We start from the raw sequence: 25,384 nt of genomic DNA, 5'->3' as shown, positions 1-25,384 counted from the left end.
ACAAAAGTAATTTCGTGAGAGATTTTTAGAATTTTTTCCTGAAATTAACAGCAATTATTTTAATTCTACTATTAGAATTTTAAGCGCTCTCTAGAATATTAGACAATAAAATTAGCCAGCCGATAAGCTAATCTATCTGTGTATTTTCTGTTATACAATCCTTTTAATGAGCGAAATTAAAATTATCAGTTTAAAAAAAAAAAAAAAAAAAAACTGGAGCAATTTACCGCATCTGCAGATTACGCCTGTGAGCTTAATTCTCTAGCATAGCAAAAGATGGCGCCACTTGTAAACAGACAAGTGTACAATTTTCATGGGGTAAATGCATTTCCTGCCAGTACTCCTGAGCTACTCGTTCCTCTTTTCGTTTCAGAATTAACAGCGAAGTTTCTCAGTACTCTTAAAAAGAAGGTACTAGGATTACTGAATCGATCGTCCCCTCCCAATTCGAGCAGTTAATGTGTGCTTGGAGACGTCAGTTTGCCCAACAGAAAAAAGTGAGTGAATTGTTTTCTTTGTTGTTCTGCGACTGCAGGAGACCAAACTCGTGGCTTCTGCCGTTCTCTCTCTTGTGTTTATTTATAAACCCCGATGGCCTCCGCGTGAACCGCACGAGCGCGGTGCTTGACTTGTCATTTGTATGTTTATTGCATTGTTGCATAGGGCATTATACTTTAAGTATAAATTTTTATTTTTGCAATCGATATTATTATCTGTAACGCTTGTTTAAGAAATCTATATATCTATACATATTTCTAATTTAAAAAGGGAAAAAGAGGCTGATTAGAGTTTTTTAATCATTATAAGTATAAGTAAAAAAAAATCAAACTCGGATCTAAAATATGATCCCCCTTATTAATTATAACGTATGGAATGTTATTTCGTAAACTGTAAACTAGACAGGGACATGAGAATTATTAATATGCTGGGATATACATTATAAAAAAGCCAGACTTCAGTCAGTGTATTGCAAAACGCATTCAGTTTTTAAATTTTTTTTATAAACCAAAGAGCGTAAGCCCAGGAGAGCTATTAGTTTCGAAACGGCGTCGGTTCACTATAAATGTCCGTTTCACTTTTCAAATTGTTGCCACCAAATATTATCGTCCTGTTTTATATTTAAAGAAATTAAATAATGAAGAATATGTATGAATGTATGTATGTTTCTCTTATCGTGAGGAAAAAATATACCAAGAACCATCAAATTTTGAATAACGTATTCCTCCATCTCAGCGTTTCTTAAACTGTGGGTGGCGACTCCCAAGGGGGTCGCAGGACCTGCAGCAGGGGGTCGCTAAAAATTTTATGTATATTCAAATGGAATCCTCCCCTCCCTCCAGTTGCGGGCACTAGCCGTTATAGGGGACATATAACTCGCATCTCCTGGATTCTCCACTTTTCTGTTTGGGCGGATGAAAGAATGTTCTTTTTGGTATTTTAAATGTACACAAAGTACTATTATGGTAACTTTTCTGTTTGAAAACTCATATTGATTTTTTGTGAATGAGCCTAACATAGAACGAGCCAGAAGCACACTGCGACGTTTCTGTGTGACGAGATTTATGATTTTAATGCGAATGGTACAAAAATCTCGAACTTGGGAACATTTTGGAAATAAGGCTTTTTACTTTTAATATCAGGCATACAAAATAATTTCCAATCGGTTGAAGCCTCAGACTGATATCCATTAATAAATACCATAAGGAATCAATCAGACACAAAGAACATGCGGAGTGGAATCTGATTCTTCAGAAGCTTCAGGAGTTTTGTTTTGTTATTTTTCACAAAGAATAAAAATCTAGAAATTTGAATACTTACCTATTTTTCTTCTGCCTTGGGACTATGAAATCTATTTAAATAAACACAAATGTAATCAATCACAAAGTATCGTGTAGCGCAGAGTTTCTTAAACTGTGGGTGGCGACTCCCAAGGGGGTCGCAGTACCTGCAGCAGGGGGTCGCTAAAAATTTTAGCAGTTTTTATAGCTCTTTAACTTATTATAATAATTTTACAATTACCAAATATTTTTACACAATGTATCTCGAAATAGATCAAGATAAGACAATACAGGCAAAGAAAAGGAAAACGTTTCGACGCATTCTTTTTATAATAGAAACGTTAATTTTACTTGCTTTGCACGTGACGCTCTCATTTCGTCTGTCACTTATTTAAAATTTACACATTGTTCTATGTCTTAAAACTATAAATTAAAGTTAATGATCTAAAACTGCAATAGTATATTACAGTACAAGTGAAACAATTGACAGTTTCACACACGCGTGTGTAGGATTTGCGCAATGCTTATGGGGGTCCCACAAAATTTTCGTAAATATTATAGGGTCCTGGGGGTCGCGAAAAAATCTCAGTGATAAAAAGGGATCGCAACTGGAAAAAGTTTAAGAAATTCTGCTCCATTCGAACATGGACACCTGGAAGCCCAAATTTCGAACTCCGAATTTGTTTCATTATCTGTTTTATAATTGGTAAAACTCTGACGAATTTTTCATAAAAAAACCCAGCGATTTCAAAGCGAGCAGTGGCAACACTGTGCGGAATAAAACATTTTTCTTTGCTGCGAGCGAGACTGTCAGTGAGAAATTCCTAAGATATGCTGTGTGTATGTGTGTGTAAATGTTTTAAAAAAATTTGCCGCTTTCGGATTAATGTAAAATTGAAAGCTTTCAGATTTTTTTCTTTTTTAAAAGTTATTTTTCTATATTTAGCTACTGATCTTAATGAATTATAATATTTGTGATCTCCGCTATCTGGATAAGCTATTTAAATGCTATTCTGTGTTTCATATTTATGTTTAATTTAAAAAAGATGGTCTTTCATTAATTTCCTTAAAGTGTTTTTCAATAAATCTGATTTCGAAATGTTTCTCAGTTATAAGTTTAAAAAAAGAAAATGAATATGAAAATTTCTTTACAATGGTTATGGATTTATTACAAATATTTTAATGGTTAAAAAATTTTAATAACAATTTCTCCCATTCCCCGCCCCAGATTTTGAAATATCTGATTAAATGCAAAGTAATACATCATCAGACATCCATAGGAATAAATTTTCATGAGATTATTTTTGTTGTGACGTTATTTTTTTTAGAAGTCTCATGTGTGGCGACAGGGGAAAACGAGCAATAAATCCTTTTTATTTGAAGACTGTAATTATATTAAAGAAGCATCAAATTTCTTTTTAAATCTAGCATTCATTTAATTAAAATTTAATGTAATAAAACTAATAATATATACTAATTAAAGAAATATAATAAATTAGATTAAGTTATATTTCTTAGGCATAGCTGAAAAAGATGCTAATATATAAATTTGCGTATGAGCAATGGGTTCTGGCCGAAATATTTTGAAATATTATTATATGTTACAGTTAATTTTTTTAATTAATTTCGTGAGTTATTTTGTTTCTATTTTGTAACGCAAAGTTTGAGTTATGTTGTAAAATAAAACCATAAAATAATTATTCTATCTTCACTTAATCTTTATTTATTTAATATTACTTATTTATTGTTTAATTTCGTTTAATCTTCCTTTAATCTTATTGCCAAATTTCAAAATGTAAAAATAACTTTAAGGTTGGATTTATTCTCTATCATTCTCTTAACCATACAACTCACCGCAGCGAGTATCTCACATTCGCTTACTCGATTTAACAAATCGGGGAGTTTACTAGTAGATTTAATAAATGCTTTCTATCGGTTCTGGTAATTAAAATTAAAAAAAAAATTAATTCAGATTTTATATTACGCCCAAAGGGCCGTTTTTTTAACGTTTTGTGTGTTACCTTTATTTATTAAATATGTTCTTCGCATTCCCACCATAAAATTAAATTTAGCAACACTATCCCAAAGTATTTAAAAGAGCATATCTTTAGAATTTCCGATATACAGTCTCGAGCGTTGGAATTTTTTTTTTTTTTTTTTTCTTTCCCTGTACAGTTTTACCATTGCTTGCTTTTAAATCGTTGAGTTTCTTAACGACAAACTCATAAATGCTTCGCAAAATATGAAATAGATAATAAAACAAATTCCAAATTTAGGCTTCCATATGCCTGTATTTAGGTGGAGACGTACGTTATTCAAAATTCGACGACTCTAGGTACCGTTGTTTTATCAGAATGCGAGAAAAATACATACATTTATGCAGATTTTTCATTATTTAATTTCTTTAAATACTATAATACAGGGCTCTAATATTTGGTGGCAACAATTTAAAAAGTGATTCGCCGTTTATAGTGAAACCACGCAAAATGCCAAAAAGAAATTAATAGCTCTTCTGGGCAAATTGCCTCTTTAGGCTTAAAAAGAAAGAAAGAGCGATAGAATCTTATCATCAGCAAAAAATTTCATTCTGGTAAATTATTACAAAAATTTTATAAAAATTTAAATGTGAAATATCAGTCTTAGCTAGTTATAGTTATATTGTACCGTCTTATTTCTTGAGATGCAATAATTAATGAATGTTCTTTTATATCTTCTGTTCCGAGTGCCGTATTAGAATTTATGCATTTTTTTTTTTTTTTTTTTTTTTTTTTTCCCTATCTGCCAGCTCTATCTGTCTGAACTTCGTTTGTAGAATGCAATGATCGCCTGTGGTAAAACTGCTCTTACTTTTCTTTTTTCATAACACTATATTTTAATCTTATGTGTCTGAATTTGTGTTTCTATCAAATCCCTTTTTACTTCCTTGTACGAAGTAAAAAGGAAGTATTGTAATCGCGAAAAAATTCGGGTATCATATTTCAACGAAAATATCCATTTTGACCGCTATCGAATACAATTTAACCCTTTGCGGCACAGTGTGTCCGGTCTCGACACACCTAAAAATTTCCTTCTGTACGCACAGAAAAATTGAATGAAAAAAGATTTATAGGTTACTCTGAACCTTCTTTATTTATAGTAGATGGCAGCTCAACACAAACCAGTCAATATATTTTAGCCATGTTTAGTTTTTTAAGACCCTCATTTTTCAAAGAAAACTTCTAGATTTTTTTAGGGTATAAAAGGAATTGTTTGAAAAGAAATTTCTATATTATTTTTTGGCTGTATGCTGATCTCCTTATTCTGTATTTGGTTTAAATTTTTATCTTGAAATCATGCCTAAAATCAAACGGCGAACCCTAGGTGTGCCCAGACCGGGCTCACCGATAATCTAGGCCAACTGGAGAGTCTGTATTCTTTGTTTCTCCGCATCTCATCGGTCAGTTCATTGACAACAATGCTCATTTTAGCACTCTTTTCGAAACTCTATTCACAGAATCGTCTTAATTCTGTGATAGTGCTATCTTCACAAAATTTTACTTTGTACTCCTCTAGACCTAATTAGACTGCCTACCTTTTTTTTTTTTAATCAAAACTCCAAATTTAAAATGTAGCGTGCCGGAAAGGGTTAACGATGTTTTTGCTTGACATCTGTATGTAAGGACAGAATTCCCCCAAAAAGGACTCGTTTTTCCCCAAAAAATTATAAAACTGATTTAAAATGAATTTTGAAGACTTTTTTTAGTGGTTGTCTGTACGTAAGTATGTATGCGTGTATCTCGCATAACTCAAAAACGAGTAGCCACAGAACGTTGAAACTTTGTATATGAGACTGCTATATGTAGATGTGCACCTCTTATTTTGGTTGCAATTGGTATTAATATATGTATATCCACTCTATTACTCGGTTCAGTGAGCTTCTTTATTCTTATATGTTTGTAAATTGTGCATTTTTTGCTTTAAAAATGATTGAATCATTTTGTTCTTATCTTCCGGTTAAGATTTTTATGCCTTTAGTTAGCCTGCCGTTATAGTTGTAGAATTATCAACAATTTAAAAGTTGTTTAAGTGTGGTAAAGCCTTATTTTTTTCATAGCAGCCATATTTGTTTACATTTGAAACTTAGCAGAATAGTGGATTTGTTGCCAATCTAGAGAATCTAAGCTTCGCAATAACAAAGTAACGTCTTCTTTTATTATTGCGAATTAAATTATCCAGTTTAGGCATCGAATCTGCCTTTTTGGCCTGCAGGCCGAATTGCTTATTTTTGCTCAGTAACTCTATTTTTAATTGTAAAAATAGTTTTTTTTTTTTTTTTTCCTAATTTTAAACTGTATTTGGTGTTTTATGTTTTTCTCTGTCTTTCAATTTTTAACAAAGATATTTTGAGTTTTTATGTATTTTTGCCTTGCCGCGAAGTGAGAACTGAATTAATTGAATGAGAAATACATCTCAATTGAAATTCGAGGAAATAAGCGTTTCATATTAGCGGAAAATACTGTCGCCAGTCTGTTTTGGACAGAGGAGATGTTTACGAGTAGCGCATGCGCATTAGGTAAGCAGCATTGATTTGTCTGTGAAAAACTGTTATTAGTCCAAAGGGCCTTTGTCCCTAAGTTTTGGTTTTCGATTTTGCGTTGAATCACTCAGAATGTCCGTTTTACTTTTCAAACTGTTGTCACCAAATACTATCGCCCTGTATTATATTTGAAGAAATTAAATAATGAAGAATCTGCATAAATGTATGTATGTTTCTTACATTGAGGTAAAACAACGGTACCTAGAGCCGTCCAATTTTGAATGGCGTAATCTTACTGCGAATATGGGCATCTGGAAGACCAAATTTGAAATTTGGAATTTGTTTTATGATCGGTTTCATATTTTGTAAAACTTTAACGAATTTTTGATTAACAAATTCGACGATTTAAAAGTAAGCAACGGCAACACTCTACGGGAGGGGGGGGGGAACCCTTTTTATCTCTAGCGCGCGGAACTGTGCATGGGAAGTTTTAAAGATATGCTCATTTTAAAATTATTTTGCGACATTACTGTTGAACTGAATTTTATGGTGCAAAGAGCATGATAATAAATAAATAAAGGTAACACACAAAGCGTTAAAAAAACGCTTTTTTAGACGTAATTTAAAATCTGAAAGCCTTCAGATTTGTTTTTTAAAATTTGTTTAATTTCATTTATATATCGTTTTATTATAGTATTTGAATAGAGTATGTGGCAACGATTATATAATTCTTCGGATGATATAATTTGATTGCATTCTGAGTTATAAAATGAATCAGATGTAATGATGTTAAGTGAACCTAGCGTCAGAATATCGCTATGGTAAATAAATATAGTGAATTTTAAAAGGGCATTTATTCTATTGTGATTTATGCGCTATTCGACGAAGTAAATTAACTCAATTCAATAAATTTAAATGAAATGCAGGAAAAAATGCGTATAATTTACAAGGAAGTCACGTGGTGTATGCACCAGGTTTTTGAATGTCATGTAAAAATTTAATAAAAAACTTAACATTACAACAAACTTAATCAAATAAAATACATATGTTATTTACACAATATTTATTTTATAAAGCAAGATAATTCTAACTAATTTTGTATTTAAATATAATTTTGTCATTCTGCAATTAACGGAATAGTATGAAACTTCTGTCTATCAAGCTAATTTCATCATTTTGAATTATTTAAATATCTATTCTAGAGCAGTCTGGTATATGTGTAGAGTCCCATGAGTTTTTTGGTGCATAATATAAAGGGAATTTTTTCTAAATGAAAAAAAAAAAGTTCATTGTTCTGAGTGTTATTGTATATGTACTGAGTTGACGAACAGTGTTTATTTTTATTTACCATGAAAATAAAAATACTTGTGAAAAAGTTGAGTATTGTTTTGCGTGCGAGTGATATTGTAGCTGGCAGCTGCAGACAAGTTTTTCGTGACTACTTAAAATATGCTTGTTATCGAAGAATTTTATAAAAATCATCCGTCATTGGTGAAATTTTTCCTGACAGCTGAGCCTTGTAAATACTAAACAGCTCGCTTCGGGCTTCTTGCAACCCATCAAACAATAGGATATCATGTCCCTCATTATTCATTCTCTCATTAATTCATTCTAAACAACTGGAACCAGATAAATTTAGCTTTTTATTTATCTATATTTTACTATCTGGCTTTCGTAGAAAGATCATATTGAAAATAGAGGCTGGATCTCGAACGATTTCAGATCTAACAGGTCTTTTATATAAAAACGATAATTAAAAAGAAAAAAAAATAGTTTACTTATTATTTAAAGATTTAAAAAGCAAAATTATAATTCTGAATTTAATAAAAATCAAATTTAAGAAAACGATTTTTAAAATTCTCCTGCGTTGTAGAATTCTAAAAAAAGATTTTCATACATTGATTTCTTAGAGGATTATTATATTCTATTTGTTTTAGACGTAACACACTGAACATTTAATTAAGTCCATTTAACCACTGTGCTTAGCTTTCAGTAGATTTAGTTTTGAACTAAGAACGTATATATTGCTACGAAATGTACAGGCGCGGTGAGATAGTTTTCCTGCAATGCAGGTTTAGGGTTGCCACATTTGGCGAGAAATCACCCATTTGGCGACAATATTGGCGATATACCATGGACGGATGGAGAACCTTCTGGAACGAATTTTTACCGGCTTAGCCCAGAATGTTCTCGAACACATGCCGAAAGCTATATAAACCCTGCTGGCCCGCAGTCAGTGTGCCTCGTCTAGCGAGCTGATAGTCAGTCATTGAGTGAGTGTCTCTAAGTCTAGCGCCGATTTGGTCGTCGAGTGCATCGAAAGAGTCTCTTAGTGCATCGTCGAGAGAGTATGTTAAGCTCGGAGAACGACTGAACCGAAGAGTCGGGAGCTGTGCTCTGTGTGTCGTCGAGTGCATCGCGAGTTGTAGCGTGGAGAGTCTCGAGAGTACGTGGAGTTCCGAGAACGACCCAGCAGAGTCGGAAGCTGTACTCTGATGTTTTGCAGTGAAGCTGTCTCCACCGTTATAGCCTGATAACCTGAAGGCTGTGTCGCTGATTGTTCCAACGAGTGTATAGTAGATCTTCGACAACTGTCAAACGTGACTTTGGAGCTGTCCTGATAATTATTGGTAAATAAAGTGTGTATTGATATTCCATTAAGTAGTGTTGCCATTATTCACTCCAAATCCACACGAACCCGTACGAACGTGAAGGAAGAAAATAACGTAACAATATGTTATTCTGAAATTAAGTTTATATATATATAGCAACAAGAGTTTAGGAACGGTTTGAAATATTACGTACACGATTTGAAAAAAAAAAAATTGCCCTGAAATTTACATGGCTAAGTTATAGATATTCTGTGTTTGACCCTTTTCGTCTGCGCGACTGACGCCAAGAGCGCTGATTTATCACGAAATTAAACGAAAGAAGGTCATAAACTTGACTTCCTCGATAAAACATATTAATTATTTCTCGATAAAAACAAATGCTTTTGAATTCATAAGTATTTAAAAGAGACCGTCTCGCGGAGCTTTTAAATAATGTCATTTTATTTCTGGCTAAGGTGGTTTCCCTTTCCGTTGTGTCAGCCCTGATATAAATTGAAAGTTTCTAACTGCGAGCTATGTACTGTTGATGACATGACAAAATTTCGCTTACGCCATTTGTTTACGTTTTGTAATACTTCTTGGGGGATCATATGAGCCCTTCGTTTCTCAAATTCGCAGATACTTTGTTCTTTTGACCTAGAAGTACTACCTTTGAAAGTGTACATACATGCCTGTGTAATTAATACTGTTTCTGAAAACTATATGGCAAAAATCCAGTAATTGAGTTTTGTTCTCAAAAATGAACTTCGGAAAAAAAAATCGGAGGTTACAATCAAACTTCCACAAAATTTCGTGAAATTGTCATTTAACAGTGCTTAACTTATTGTTTACTATTAACATTAGAAAAATCGATAAACCGTATTAATGAAATGAGTAATTACAAAAAAAAAATCATGATAAAGTATATACTTTCTCTTATCAATATCCCTTTCCAAATTAGCAAGCATTAAATGAGATTGGTAACGATCGAGTCATTAAATGTTTTTGATGCTAAGAGACGTGAAAAATAAGCAATGCCCTCTCTGGGACTCGAACCTTGGAAATCTCAAATACGCTTGGACTCGAATCTCGCTTGGACTCGAATCTCGGATCTTTCGAAAACGAGCCGAGTGTGCTGTCCACTACACGAAGGAATGCTAAGAAGACGTGAGAAATACCTTATAAGATATCCAATATTAAATATTGACCGTTTGTTTGGATCACCATGGACATCATGTAGCATACTATATGGGGGAACTATCAAGCTCTATGCAAGCATTTTGCATCGAAGGCATGCTAAGAAGGCGGGAGAAATACCTTATACGGTATTAAATATTAAATATTGACCGTTTGTTTGGATCATCAGTGGCATCATGCAGCTTACTATATGGTGGAACTATCGAGCTTTATGCGAGCATGTTGCATCGCACGGTAAATTTAAACCAACTTCTAAGTTTGGAATTTTTTTAAGGCTGATGATCACTGATGATCGATGTCGTACAATTATTATCAAATCTGATTTGTTTTTCACAGCCCGCCACTGCCGTTATCACTCACACTCTAAGAAATCAGATCAATAAGAAATTTACTGAAACTTGCTCCCTGCATTAGTAACTTACAAATATAGTGTGTTTGTGAAGAGACTTTATAAGGTATTTTCTCCCTCCTTTCCGCATGCCTCCGTGGTATAATTGGAAGCATACTCGACGCATGTGCGACAGGTGCAGGGTTCTAGTCCCGGCGAGGGCGCTACTCAATTCTCACGTCTCTAGCATCAAAAAATCTGATGTGTACACCACATGACTTCCTTGTATTGGAATATTAAATTATACGCATTTTTTCTTGCATTTCATTTAAACTTATTGGATTGAATTAAATCTACTTCGCCGACAGCGCATAAACCATAATAGAATAAATGCATTCTTTAAAATTCACTCTAGTATTTGTTTACCATAGCGACACTCTGGCGCTAGATTCACTTAACAGTATTAATGATTATATAACAGTTAACTTATAATTATATAACGGAAACTAAGTATTTATATAATCCAGTAATTATATAACAGTTAACGTATATATTTCGTTCATATTATAACTCATAATGCACAAAATTTATATCATTTAAAGAATAGAATTATCTAATCGTTGCCACATGTTCTATTCAAATACTATAATAAAGCTAGAATGATGTATAAAAGAAATTAAGCAAACAAAACAAAAAAGAAACAGTTTTTCACAGACGATTGAGTATTTCTCATTTAATAAATTTAGTTCTCACTTCGCGAGAAGGCAAAAATACATAAAAAATCAAAATATCTATATTAAAAATTACGAAGTAAATCTCAAACACTTATTTCCTCGAAAAAATTCCAGAAAGAATTAAGCATGATTTATTTAATTGGCAATAATAAATGAATGCGTTATCTTTGTTGTTGCGAAGCTAAGTTTCTCTAGATTGGCAACAAATCCACTAGTCTCCTGTTTCAAATGTAAACATCAATGGCCGCCATTAAAAACAGGCTTAGCGGCAATTAAACAACTTTAAAATTGCTGATAATTCTAAAAATATTGCACACAGATTTACTAAAGGCATAAAATCCTTAACCGGAAGATAATAACAACATAATTCAATCATTTTTAAAGCAAAAAATGTACAATTTACAAACATATAAGAGTAAAGAAACTGAGATCACTGAGCCGGGTAACAGAGTGGATATATATATATAAATATATTTATATATGTTTGGTGCGGCCGATTGCAACCAAAACACGAGGTGCACATCTACATGTTATAGCAGTCCTATATACAAAATTTCAACGTTCTGAGGCTACTCGTTTTTGAGTTATGCGAGATACGTACGTACGCACGCACGTATGTACGTACATACGTTCGTACAGACGCCACGAAAAATTCTCTTCAGAATTTATTTTAAAGCAGTTGTATAATTTTTTTTTGAAGGAAAAGAGTATTTTATTCTGTCCTTACGTACAGATATCACGCAAAAACATCGCTAAATTGCATTCGATAGCGGTCAAAATGGATATTTTCGTTGAAATATGCTGCCTGAAACTTTTCGCGATTACAATACTTCCTTTTTACTTCGTACAAGGAAGTAAAAATCCCAATGACTCTACAGTGGTGCCCGAACTGAAAGGTGGTGAACAATAATTTGTCACCATCAAGATTTAACGACTGGTTCTCCTAATCCCCTAATAGCCCTTTAAAAGGAGGACTATGCAAGGTATTCTCTCCCTCCTTTCTAAGCATGCTTTCGTGGTCTAACAACCTTACTCGACGCGTTATACGAGAGATCCAGTGTTCGAGTCTCGGCAAGAGTACTGCACATTTTCCACGTGTCCAATATCAAATAATTCTAATGACTGCTTACTCTCACAATTTGTTCAGTTCAAATAACAGCCCGAGCCAAGTTATTACCAAGGTATTCTTGAAAAATTTATTAAGAATTCTACGATACATTCCATTGGTCTAAAAAAATATCATCTTTCTTCTTTCTGCCAAATCAGTATTCTTACCTAAGAAAATTCTCTGTTCAAATTTTCAGCAAAACATATCCTCTTATTTTCTGGAAGAAAGGAGAGGGTGATGGGATTTTGTTTAATGTTGTCATTTTTTTTTTTTTTTTTTTTTTTTAATGTGATGAAACACTTTAACGCTACATTAAGGTTTTATGTTTGAGAAAACTGCTTGTTATTAACGCTACACTAAGACGCTAAAGAGAATCAACAACAGAAAAAAATAGCATTTTCTTAATCGAAATTGAAGTAAATAAAAATGGCTTTGCTCATATAATGTGCGAAACTAAAAAATAAAATTCTACATTAAATTTTTATAATTTCTTTATTTTTATAGATCTTATTATGATTATGCAGTATAAAAATGTTTTATTCATAAAGTTTCGGCGTACAAATTTTCATGGATAAAATAAATATTTTTGAAAGAGAAGTTATCTCTTAAAATTAAACAACTTTCTGCTAAATATTCCGAAGGGCTCTAGAAATTGCGTACGTGTGCTATACAAATCCTGTACAATTGAAGCATAAGCAGCTGCTTCAGTTATTAAGGACTAGCCGCTACGCGGCCAACCTTTGTCTGGCTTTTAAAATACAAGTATTAATTATCCTAATAAATAAATTAACCAACTTCCCATTGCAAAATCTCCAAAACTTTTGATATAATTAAAACATAAATTAAAAAAATTACAATGAAATAAGCAATAAATCTCATATTTTCAAGTGAAAACAGTCAGCAGTCCAGTATCCAAAGCAATAAATGAAAAACTGTCAACAAAACCACATTTCTAAAGGAATGAAACTATCGTCAGAAAACAGTAACCAATCAAAATTGTGCTTTGTGGATAACGTAATTGAAAATATACAAACCTCTTTGCCATTAGCTAATAAAAGAGAGAGAAAAAAAGGAAATTCTTTCTGTTGTGCCTCGCGAGACCCATGCGTGTCAGAATAAGAAGATTGCGATGTGCGTGTTGCGTGTCCAAAAATTAAAAGAAAATAAGCAGCATGAAATAAGCAATATCCCTTAATACAAGTATTAATTATCCTAACAAATAAATTAAGAAACTTCCCGTCGGAAAAAAAAAAAAAAAAAAAAAAAAAGTGCTAAACTTTTCAGTATCTTAAAAACAGTGAAATAATCAATAATATTTTATCTCGTATTTTCAACCGTCAGCAGTCCAGTATATAAAGCATTGAATGAAAAACTGTTGCCAAAACCACATATCTGAAAGAATGAAACTATTCAAAATGATGCGATTTCATCAAAAAAGATAAAACAAAAAGAAATCTGATTCGAATTTGGAAAAAAATCGCTTCGAGGTACGCTGGCTATTGTCTAGATGCACCTATGTACCAAATTTCGTAGCCCTGGGTCCATTAGCTTACTCGCAGCCCGAACGAAAGACACACACACAGACAGTTTCTTTTGTCATATGTAGAGATAGAGATAATTAACGAATTATTATAATTAAAGAATTAAAGAGAAATTTCTTAAAACAAAGCTTTAGGATTTTAGTAGTAGTAATTTTGTAGGATTTATACAGTAAACCTTTGTCGAACTCGGATTTTCGGAACGCGATTTTGCGAGTATTATGATGTAATAATTACACAATATTATAATTACGAATACCAATAATAGTTATGATAAAAGTTAGATGACGGCTGAAATAAGAGGACGAGAATCAATAAGTATGTCCCCAGCCCAAAAAAGTTGGAAACGGCTAAAGTGCATTACTACTACTGCTTCCTTTGTTCCATTCACTTAATGTTATAGCGATAGAAGCTGGTCGAATACACAACGGTTTGTTCTCTCTAGCATCCCATTTCCTCTTTAAAACATTCTTTTTATCCTTTCTTGGATCAAGCACTGATTATTTCCTTTTTAAAAGCACTGCTTACTCATATAACACTCGATGCAAAACGTCATTTCGTTTTCGAACAGAAACAAAATTCGAAATTTATTTCAAGATACGTCTGGCAATTACTGTCAGCAGCCTTCGCTCTCGCCAAAAATAAAGAGAAGGGCCATTTCGCCCGCTAATTACGAAATATTTTTTTCCTTGGTGGCCGCTTTTACCATTAATGGGGATATCCGAAACGGTTGCAACCGGGTTGCGCATGTTTACGGAAGCTGACAGGATTATACGTAAACATGTCCAGTTTGTCTGTGCAACGGGCCAGAAGAGCGAAAGTGTTAATGGGGCAGGCGTCAAGATCTCATACACAAGACGAAATTTAATTTATAAAGAATGGTTAATTTACGTTTAAGTGCATCAGCCGCAGTTCTGTACATCGTACATTATTAATTATGAATTATGAAGGCGAAAAAAAAATGGTACCCTGGAACCAGTTTAGATATACGTGTGTCTCAACCGATTACAATTTAAATAAAATTAGTTTAACGCATTTATACGTGAATTCCACCTAAACGTTATGCTATTTTCATTATCTTCGGGAATAATTCAATGTTGCGGAAATTTTGCTTCCTTTTCAAGCAGCTGGCAACTGGGTGGTGGTGGGGAAGTATTCAGTAATCTCCGATGCGTGTGTCGCAGATCAAAGCGACGCAACAGCATCTGATGCTCTGGAAACAAAATTTTGACACCCTTGTACGTTATCTGTCTGTTATACGTATAGTGAACCTTCCGAAGATGACCATACGGTTCCAGATAATATTGATGTTCTATCAAAAGGGTCAGATGGCTCGTATTCAATAATCATGTTACGTTAGACCTCCAAATATCCGAATCAGACCCCATTCGGATAATGAAAAATTCGGATAATTGGGGTCTACGTACACTTTAATTAATTATTGTATGTACTGTATGTTGAAAATGGAAGAAAAAAAGCTATTTTTAAAGAAAAAGAGGTTTTAATTAATTAAAATGAAAAGGCAACACTTTCAAGTACATGTTATAGCATACTGTACGTACTGAAAGTGATTGCTTGCTTAACATCTTGGTCAAAGTAAGCTGTTTGACTGCCTTCATCCATTTTCGGGGAGCCCGCCAGCGGCCGAGCGGTGAAGACGCCTGAACACTGGTGGTTCGAACCCCGCGAACGGGCTGGCTGCATGGACGTTTTCGTGGTTTTTCCATGTGTAACGTGTATACGAGCCAGTTTCCCTTAAAAAGTCCTCCACGAAGCCATCCGTCCCTTTAGGCAGATAGCCCTCGTGTGCTTTGCCATAATTAAATAATCCAATCCAATCCATCCATTTTCGGGAAGCCATGTCGCACGTCCGCTTGACAAAGTTGCATGTGGTCACACTCGAGCTGACGCTCCATCCAATGCCGTTTCAGGGCCGGCAAACGCTTCTCTAACTGATGGTCCCGCGTTTGCTTCAACTTCGACATTAAGGTAATGTTCTTCCTTGACGCTTTCTTCTCTGACACTTTCAATAAGTTCCTCATCATTTAGAATTTGAAACCCAGGGTCTGACGAATCACACACCATCCATTCTGTTGTATCCTCACTTCTTAACTTCTGAACTTCGAGGAATTTGCAAAAGAATGTTTCTTAATTCCTCAAATGACAAGTCATCCTTATCTTCTCCTGTCGTCCTTTTCCTTTTCTTAAGCTTCTTTTCCCCTTTTCTCCTTTTTTCTTCTCTTTTTCAGCTGATTCTGAAAAATTCCGAAATTCTTAAAGCGATTCGGATAATTGGAGTTGTACTGAGTTCTTAGAAGTACTAATCAAATTTTGGATGTGGTTGCAGAAAGAAGCTTCACTGTATATTTCTTTAGTATTAAATAATATTTTAGCTAGAATTAAAAAAAAAAAGACAAAAATTTAACAATTAGACATTTTTTTTTTCTCCCCCATCGCCCTTTTCTTTTGGCTAATGAGTATCACCTCTAGGTGATAACTTATGTTTGCTCAATGGTAAAATTATATGTGTCTAGGATTTAAATATAAATAAACAAATACAAAATAAAAAGTGAAACACATCTGGAGGGTGCAACAGACTTTCAGCTATTCAGATTTCCAATCTATGCGGATTTCGTCTGTAACTACTGTAAGCTTGATTTTAATTCTTTCTTTAAATTAAATAATGTGGTAAGATATTGCAGTGCAGTGCATATCGGCTTTAAGTTAAATCAGTTGGATATGCAGGGCATGTAGACTGGCGTATACGCCATTGTTCGAGAAATATAGATGGAAGGCTCGTTTCTATGGCAAAAGACAGTTGTAGACATTTTATCGGAGTTCTATGCTCTTGGTGGTAGACCAATAGTAGTTGCTATTAGTAGATGCTATTTATCGCAACAGACATTAATTGTAAATTAATTAATAATTGTAAATAAATTATTACGACAAGAATTTTTTTATTAAAAAGATAATTGTAGGAAAAATTGTTTAGAGTATTAATTTAGACTGTTGTTAACTGGTAATGAAATGTTAAAAGCTGGAGAACATTTTTTCTAAAAGGGGAATCAAAGTTAGAAAAATGACATTTTGGGAAGAAAAAAAAAATAAAAAATTATTAATCACCTTCATTTTAATGTTTCAAATAAAACTTTACAATTCAATCCTATGCAGCTCAAGCGCAAGAATTATTTGATTATTTAATTATTTTTTATTCTTTTACCTTATGTGTTTGTTAATTAATAATTATACATAGACAAAATTGCGAATTTTCATATATTTGTGAATAATTTTATTGAAATTGTAGTACATTTTGTACTAATTGTAGTATAATGTAACATAAAATTTTTGAAAGAAACGAAGCTTTGCCGGAAAAATAAGATTACAGTAGCAAATCTATTTAATAGTGATTAAATGGCTGTCTCGCGAAATTGGCAAGATATTGCTAAGCTGGCGATGGTTTGGGCAACTAAATTTTATCGCCAAATTTGGCGACATTTTGGCTCAATCTCTGTATTACTGTAACTGCTACTACAATTGAATAACAATTGTAATTGATCCCTATATGTAACAGTAACTGTATCCGGCCCTTAGATGAAACTTTAAACATATATGGCTTCCAGGAATTTCGAAAAGTGAAAGGCACTAGAGATTTCTCGGCTGCCGAGTGAAAACTATATAAGACGGCTCTCATTTCCTGAGTCGATTACGGAGTACTGAGATAACTCCGTGTGAGCTTCGCTCTTTAGATGGATACGCTTTGCATTGTTTTTTGTTTTTAGCGTTCTTGGTAGTTTGAAGTGTAACTACTAATTGTGCTCTACGATACTGAGAAGAGCTGTAGGAGTACTTTTGTGGAAAACTGTAACTTGTTCCTCTGGTAAAATAAATTTTACCAAGCTATCATTGGTTCTGTGTGTATTCAATCTATTACGAACTCCTACGCGCGCAAAAATATCAGTAAGAAAAAGAATACTATAGAATCTTTTGCTATCCACCAGAAATTGACTCCTAACCCATGTTTTAGGTACAACTGCCATAGAGACTCCTCTATGGCAGCGGCTGTATGGTAGTAAGATACCTCTAAAATAGAAATGTCAAAACGATATTTGCTTTCTAGATATCGTAAGCTGCCATCAGACTGAAATGTTTTCTTGGATACCTCGTCCAATGCAATTTATCAAGGAATCTTTGATTGCAGGAATTTCGTATAGCTAGATTTTATGATTAGACCCTATTGTTGTTTTTTTCTTGTGATGCCTCGTAATTTTCTTGTTGACCTATGCGAAACACAACGTAGAATAGTACGTTTCCGCTATTATTTTAAATACTACTAGGAAATCTGCCTTTAGCTTCGGGAGATATGTTTCTAAGTAAAGATGTCTGTTGCATTTCGCGTCCGTAGATTAGATACCAGTTTCAATGTTTTGAGGGCCAGACTGGAAGGCAGTCATAAACGGTGTAGCAGTTAAGTGCTACTGGCTGCTGTATCGTTTGACCCGGGTTTGAATCTCCGAGAAATTTTGAATATTCGTAAGTGTACAGTGTCTGTGGGGCGTGGGGGTACTTAAAATACTGGCGAGCCAAATGGCCTCTAGAGAAGTTTGATGATTGGAGAAGAGGTGCAGGAGACCCTTAGATTCATCTCCAAGGATGCTCTTCATCAAAACTGGAACAGAACATCGCCGTTCTCGCAGGTATAAAATCTATCGCCGTCTGTGGTGCAACTTCGACAGTTATGTGTTATGAAATGGCTAAATGGCTGATAGTTGTTGACCATTCCCGATGAATGCATTAAGTGCTAGTGTCTAGCCACTTGAAACAAAAACAACATGAATGGAGAAGTAGAAGTTATTCCTTCGTATTCTAATTTTATGTCTCACTAAAAATATGAAACTGCTTTGTTAAATAAAGATAAAAGTTAAAGGTACACTTTCTGTTATCATAAGTTATGCTTTTGAAAGCAGCAATCTGATTCAATTTTCTAAATGTACTCGTGCTCAAGCAACAAAAGCTAAACGAAAAGATATAAAGGTAAAAAAGGGGAATTAAAATATACAATTTACATATGAGATAGAGGTAGTTACCGAATGCAAATAGGCAGTCAAAATTTGCATAAAACGCAATCCCCAGTCACACCACAATGCCTTAAAAAGAGACATGCTGTACCTATGCGTCAATTCGCTAGCAGCGATAGTGTAATCCGCGATAGCTAAAGCGGAAAGCATGAGCCGACGACACCACTAGCACGATAAAATGCGTTGGAGGATTGTAGGGATGTTGCAAGCTCGTGGAAGACAATCCGCTGTTGCGCCCGTCAAACTTGTCGTGTTGATTGCATGAAGATGAACTGTGCGCCCGACGAACTGTGGTTTGTGTTCCTTCGTCCTCATGTCAGAGCGCTGTTGAATTGGGCCATGAACAATGCAATTGGATATCAGAGCAGTGGGGCCACATACTGTTTACGGATGAGTCTCGATTCTCGATGGGAAGTGTTATGGTGAGATCCAGAGAGACGCTATCGGGCCCCAAACATCGCGGAAAGAGATTAGTACAGAGGAGGAGGCTTTCTTGTTGTGGGCTGGGATAACAACAAAAACAGCCTCACAGACTTCTACGTGATTCCTGGTAGTTCCGTCATAGTCATCCAATATCACGAAGAAATTCTACACCCCCTTGTGAGTCTTTTTTTCGATGCAGTGGGTACCGACGCGATATTTATGGACGATAACGCCCGCCCTCATAGAGCTCAAGTGAATTGGATTGGATTGGATTATTCAATTATGGCAAAGCACTCGAGGGCTGTCTGCGTAAAGGAAGGGATGCCTTCGTGGAGGACTTTCTAAGTGAAACAGGCTCGTATACACGTTACACATTGGGAAAACCACGAAAATGCCCATGCAGCCAGCCCGTTCGCGGGGATTCGAACCTCGGACCGAACTACCAGTGTTCAGCGTCTTTACCGCTCGGCCGCTGGTGGGCCCAGAGCTCAAATGGTGCGGAGTTGTCTGAAGAGTGAAAACCATTCCACATCTGCCATGCCTGCTAGGTCACCAGACCTGAATCCCATAGGACATGTTTGGACATGTTGGGACGACGGATAACTAGTCGCACTGTGCCGCTAGGCACTCCCCACGAGCTCCGACATGCATATTACTACAGGGATGGATGCTACTGCCGCAACAAGAGATCAAGGACACTTGCTAGCTTGCCTCGCCGTTGTCAAGCATGCATCATGCTGATTATTAGCGTGGTGTTTTCTTTGAATATTCTTCCGACCCATTTGGTCTTTCACGATGTCTCTTGGGTTATTTTCACGCAAATCCATTAAACAGTTTTTGTTTCATTCCGTGTTTTGCTTTTGTTGCTTATTTTTTTAGCAGGAGTGTAGTAGATGACATGCAGGTAAAACTGAAAAAGTTTGCTTTCTTCTAACATAAAAATAAGAGACTATGTGTATTTTTCGTATTTTAGATTGCAGATAAAAAACAGTATGATGAGGTTTTTAAGGGAAAATAAAATAATTTATTACCACATTTCAATTCACTATATCACTTCAGGATATGTCCCTGAAAATCTTCTTCATTCTGTAAATATTTCCGCATTTTGTGAATATACGAATATTTCATATATTGCGCCATGAAGCTGTTTTCGTGTGAACAGAAACATATGGTCGCTAATTATGTATAATTATCTGATAATAAATTATGTAATGAATTATTTTTTTGGAGAATTTTAAAACTAAAATTCAGTAAAAAATACATATTTTTTTCTTAATCTGAAAACCTTGAATTCTTTCAAATCTGTAAACCTTGTAGAGACATCAGGTATTTTTTTTGGAAGCAGGCAAGATGGAAAATTAACAATGCTTTCACCGGGAATCGAACCACAGACCTCTGGAATACCAGCCCAGCGGTCAGAACCACTACACCACGAAGGCACGCTAGGAAGGCGGGAGAAATACCTTATATACTACCCCTTTTAAAGGGCGACTGGGGTTTTTAAGAAACTCAATCGCCAAGTCCTGGGTGAGGAGAATCATCATCCAACACCCTTTTAGTTCGGGCGCCACTGTAGAGACATGAGGTAATTGTTTGAAGCAGAAGAGATGAAAAATTAGCAATCGCCTTCGCCGGGAATCGAAGAGACCGAAATTGTTTCGAATCACGAGGTCTTTTTTGATGATTTTTACTATAGCAAGTGAGCAAGAAAAAACAAACTAAGTGCATTATTCGAAATAATAAGATTATGCATCAAACAAAGCTGCCCTCTCCCATGTCGCTGAAATTGTCATGTCCTCCTAGCTTCGGAAAAGTCTGCACTGCTTTACTTTAGATTAAGGTTTCCTCTAATGATCTGTGCTGTTATCATCATTTTCTCACCCTCTGCATCAGTAGTTATCAACTTTTTTTGTCCCATGCACCTCTTTCACCATTGCTAGACTATTCCCGCCCCCAGATCCTTTCAAAAACTCGAAAAATACCTATGCATTTATTTCAATTTACATTATTTTTTAATGTGCTTTATAAATTAAACAAGAAAAAGTGTAGGAAATGGTTAGAAATACCAAAACTTGAAAAACAGTTTTTTTTTATGTATACTTAAAACTAAATGCTTAAAAAGTAAATAAAAGGCTGATCACTTTCTTCTCCCCTTTTAACTACGAAATTCCACCCGGAGGGGGGGGGGGATTCCTTCGTGACTGAAAACCCGTGTTCTATATGAAATTGTGAATAGAGTATAACAGAATGAAAATGAATGGAACAGTATAACACAGTCACAATGAATGGCATCAAAGCTTACAGGCACAGTGTAACAGAGTGAAAATGAATGGAAGCTTCAGAAGCTCAACAAATCACCATCGGAATGTGACTGGACCTGTCTTAATGGTAGAAGATGACAGGAAAAAAATTATCTGATAAAAACAAAGTATGCTTATGTATTTATTGCAATTATGGGATCGTCACTCAAGAGTCGTTTATCAAAACTCGAAGATAGCAGGAACAAGGGAAAAAAAAGAAGCCACTCTGCTTGATGAATCCTACTTTTATGAGTCTTCATGACGTCACTACAGAGAGATTTTTGGGGCGACTGGATTTTCTTCACTCGCTGATAAAAAAAGTCACCTTGTGACGGGCAATCTAAGCATTGTTTATGTAGGCGTAGTAATCGTCTATTACATCAAGTGCAACGGAACAGAAGCGTGCAGGCAGTAACTTGTTCTAATGATAAAGTAAATCTTTTTCTGCGTTTTTCAAACATTGGCTGATAAGGCAGAAGTTAGTTGTTTTATGAGTGGCACTGTATTTGTTTGCGCCTGGAAAAAGCATTGCTCGTACTCGCCGTCGTGTTTGATACGAGTTGATTGTGTCGACTGCCAAATTGTTGATTTGCGAGATCTACAGTGTTATATGAAACAGGGAATTATTTCATTATGCTGGAAATTTTGTAAAGAATATTATTTTAATTTAACTCTTGAATTTCTGAACTGGTAATATGATTATGAAACAAATTTATCAAATGTATTCAGAACTCTGCAGGAATTCATTCACAATCATTATTTATTGTACGTAATTTAAGGCAATGAGTAATTATGACGAAGAAATGATTTGTTCCCGAAAAATAAGTCCTTATTAAAACTAGTATATTGAGATTTAAGTTCCTTATACATTATTAACAAAAAATATATAGAATAAATAATAGCAGTTTATATGACTGTTTTATGAAACTCAACGTATATCTTAGCAGAAGCAGGGTGAAATTTGTTTGTAAATTTTTGGAAGAATTGTTGTGGTTTCTAGAGTTTTTTAGGTCACACGAATTGTATTCAAGTAGCTATTTCAGCGAAAGCTAATTATTTATGTATATTCAAAAGGAATCCTCCCCCCCCCAGTTGCGGGCACTAGCCGTTATAGGGGACATATAACTCTCTCCTGGATTCTCCACTTTTCTGTTTGGGCGGGAAAAAGAATGTACTTTCTGGTATTTCAAATGTACACAAAGTACTATTATGGTAACTTTTCTGTTTGAAAACTCATATTGATTTTTTGTGAATGAGCCTAACATAGAACGAGCCAGAAGCACACTGCGACGTTTCTGTGTGACGAGATTTATGATTTTAATGCGAATGGTACAAAAATCTCGAACTTGGGAACATTTTGGACATAAGGCTTTTTACTTTTAATTTCAGGCATACAAAATAATTTCCAATCGGTTGAAGCCTCAGACTGTGATATCCATTAATAAATACCACAAGGAATCAATCAGACACAAAGAACATGCGGAGTGGAATCTGATTCTTCAGAAGCTTCAGGAGTTTTGTTTTGTTATTTTCACAAAGAATAAAAATCTAGAAACTTAAATACTTTGAAATTACTTACCGATTTTTCTTCTGCCTTGGGACTATGAAATCTATTTAAATAAGCACAAAGGTAATGAGTTTCTTAAACTGCGGGTGGGGACCCCCAAGGGGATCGCTAAAAATTTTAGCAGTTTTTATAGTTCTTTAACTTATTATAATAATTTTACAATTACCAAATATTTTCATACAATTTATCTGAAAATAGATAAAGATAAGACAATACAAATAAAGAAAAAAACAAAAACGTTTCGACGCGTTCTTTTTATAATATAAACATTCATTTTCTTGCTTTGCACGTGACGCTGTCATTTCGTCTGTTATTTAAAATTTTCACATTGTTCTATGTCTTAAAATTCGAAATTAAAGTTAATGACCTAAAAATGCAATAGTATATTACAGTACAAGTTAAAAAAATTGACAGTTTCACTGACGCGTGTGTCAGATTTGCACAATACTTATGGGATCCCACAAAATTTTTATAACTATATTATGGTGTCCTGGAGGTCGCGAAAAAATTTCAGTGATAAAAGGGGTCGTGACTGAAAAAAGTTTAAGAAACCCTGGTGTAACGTAATCGAATGCCTGTAATAAGGATGTGAGGCTCCATTTCAGTTTTACCTTTTAAGCAAACGAATGCAATGTCATTTCTTGGTGAAAGAAAAGTTTTTTATTATGTTTTATTATCTGTCAGTTAAATGTGTCGTGTTCTTTAATAAAAATAATGAATAATTACCAACCTCTTCATTTATTTTGTTGTCATTAACCGACACCATGCCGCCAGTGAAAAAAATATATATATATAACAATGTTCCCCAAATTGTTGTCAGGCTTAAATAACCCAGTAACATATTTAAATACCTTCTGACGTAATAATTAAGCATTGGACGCAGCATTGGACGAAAGATAACGCTCAGCAATAAAAAGTACGAAGTCGTCTTTGCACCTGTCCAATCGCAACGATTATATTCGATATTCCATCCGCTCAGTCAATCCACCAGAAGTTCACCGAATGGAACCAATCCCCAAATGAAAGCTTCAAATCTAGCCATGTTGCGACCTCACAGCTAAGAGGCAGACAAGACAGTACCATATGGTCCCTGCCGAGCCTCAACCATCCTCTGAATGAACGGAAGTTCTAGTCCCGTGAAGACTGATTATATAACCCCGTGGCCGAGACTGCCTAAGTACAGATCCTAGCCAGTAGCCTCACCAATTTTCCGTCGTCGTCACTGTTGAGGGAAGTTTACAGGTACAGGTAACAGTGAGTGGGACACCAGAATTTCACCATTAGTTGTACAGGTATAACCCACTTCCCTAACTATGCACTTCAATTTCGATGGGGAAACGTCGGCGGATGGATCGAAAGGTTTTCTTACCACCAAACCATTAGAGAGGACTTTCAGTTTGCCATTATGTTAAGTGCACTCATTAACAGTGTGGGCGTTAGTGCCCAAGAACTATGTGAAGTAATTTCATTTAGGACAGTATAGTTCGTGTTGCTGTATAAACGGAGTTAACTCCTCTTTCCATCATTCTGTGCAATGTGGCATTTTGAGCAAAAAAGACTTGGGTTTCTTTGATTAAAAACAGAACCTTGTCATGCCGCAACAATGTTATTTCGAGATTTTGCCATTCTGTGACGCCTTTGTCCTCATTCTATGGGGTTTGCATTTTCAAACAATTCAAGCTATAGGCTACAACAGGTGCCCTACAGAGGCATTCTACTAGTGTTTCCTGGAAATATCAGGAGAGCTAGAGCAAATACGTATGTATTCCGATGAATTATAAATATGAAAGTAATTAGTTAATGATAGGTTTTTTTTATAAATTTATATTTAATTTTTTAATCCAGGCAGAATTAATTGCATTGCAAGTCTACGAACTTTTTGAACATAGAGGAATGATATTGTTGTATGTCTAGTGCTCAAATTTATATGGTAACTCCAAAGATTATATTCCTAAACAGTAGCAACTAATGTTCCATTATTAGGAAAAAAAAGTAGCAACTAATAAAATTTTCGTATGTATATTTACACATGAACTTCGCATTTCTTTAAATTTAGCACATTATAAATAGAATCCAGCTCACCAAAAGTCTTCCCTAAGAACTACCCCGAGGACGTAGCCGTCGCGTGCGTCTTAAGTTAAGCAACCTATTAACTTATCACAAAAAAAAGAATTTTCAATTCGGCTTTTGCATTCTGTAATACAGCACACGTCATTTGGCGAGTTCCTT

At 34.7% G+C, this 25,384-nt stretch overlaps 1 protein-coding gene across 1 annotated transcript in view; it reads left to right on the top strand.

The window, feature by feature from the left end:
• Nucleotides 1–327: 327 nt before the first annotated feature.
• Nucleotides 328–25,384, top strand: part of LOC118193336 (uncharacterized) — a 309,458-nt gene continuing 284,401 nt past the window's right edge. The window contains exon 1 of the mRNA XM_085810940.1: nucleotides 328–497. The gene's annotated coding sequence lies outside the window, so the exon portion shown is untranslated. The remainder of the gene's footprint in view (nucleotides 498–25,384) is intronic.

The sequence above is a fragment of the Stegodyphus dumicola genome, chromosome 2 (genome assembly GCF_044657685.1).
Source record: "Stegodyphus dumicola isolate Sdum_Otavi_A_Nest chromosome 2, ASM4465768v1".
NCBI classification, from domain to species: domain Eukaryota; kingdom Metazoa; phylum Arthropoda; class Arachnida; order Araneae; family Eresidae; genus Stegodyphus; species Stegodyphus dumicola.
This window is presented reverse-complemented; position numbering and strand designations above follow the sequence as displayed.